The sequence below is a fragment of the Lycium ferocissimum genome, chromosome 2, assembly GCF_029784015.1.
Source record: "Lycium ferocissimum isolate CSIRO_LF1 chromosome 2, AGI_CSIRO_Lferr_CH_V1, whole genome shotgun sequence".
In the NCBI taxonomy this organism is placed as follows: Eukaryota; Viridiplantae; Streptophyta; class Magnoliopsida; order Solanales; family Solanaceae; genus Lycium; species Lycium ferocissimum.
Window position 1 is genome coordinate 12,345,428 of NC_081343.1, and position 1,332 is coordinate 12,346,759.

Sequence of the window (1,332 nt, forward strand, 5' to 3'; positions counted from 1 at the left end):
AAAGTCGATCCTCGATACTCGCATTCATAAAAGAATGAAGTGTCAAAGACAAACAACACGTACCGGTAGGTATCATAGGCCAACTAAGACTAGCTAACGTATATAAAGACAAAAAGCAAGATAAACACATAGACCAATAAGTACAAGTCAACAATAAGCCATATCCACGGTACAAGTCATCACCTATGTTGTAGCATCTAAACCCAACTGTGCTAAGTCTCAATATAGCAATCCGAATCAATACATCACAGTAGTATCACAACAATCAACAGTAATCAAAATACGATGCAATGCAATAATGTATGTAGGATGAATGCAATGCATATGCAACTTTGTACAACATGTCCCGGATGGAATGACTCCAAGTCTCGATGATCATGACCCATGGGAGACCCGTGAAGTCCACGTACTACTCACATCAGAATATGACCTCGGATCAAGAGCACACTCTCACGATCCCGACAAAGACCTTGCGCATCGGACACTCAATCGTTCACGGCAAGAAACCTCGGGCAATGAACACTCATCTCTCTTTTACGCTCTCTAACAGAAACCTCGGAGGCTACACTCTCTTACATATCATCATCAGTACCAGAACCATGCATATGTCAATGTCTTATGGAAATATGTATGAATATGATGAAATTTGATATGAACAACCAATATAATCCGAAATAGTACCACATATGGCACACAAGTAACTTCAACAGTAAGGCTACACAATAAGCCACAATGAATCACCATTCTCATCTCAGTATCGAAGGAGTAAGTACAGTAATATCAAATCCATGATATATCACTAGCAACAATTACTAGTGTCACAACGTGTCAACAAACTAATAAATAAATAGATCAAGACGAGTCATCAACAACACGGAAGGCGGCTAACCCCAAATCATACAACAAGGCCCAACCTAAGACAATATCCATCTCAACTTCTTACCCAAAGGCTTACATGCATTCTCCGACAATATCATCTAAACATACGCTTCGGTAATCGAAGTGTCACCATAAGGTAAATCGACACCAGAAGGCCGGAAAAGGCTCCAACAATCACTTTAGTCTTCCCTTTCCTTTCGAGCTCGAGATAATGAAAGTCTAACATATCCGAATCATGAAATTAGAATCAAGAAGAACATCATTCATACCCTACTTCTATTCAATACCCAAATCCCCAACCTATGGAATGAGGGTTTATGAACTAGAAGGGTGAAATTTGGAATCTAAAGGTCTCAATATGAAATTAAAGCTCTATGTGATCAATTCCCATCAATATCAAGCTAGAAGAACCAACAATTTACTCAAATTCGGATTCTAGTCAAAACCCCCAAA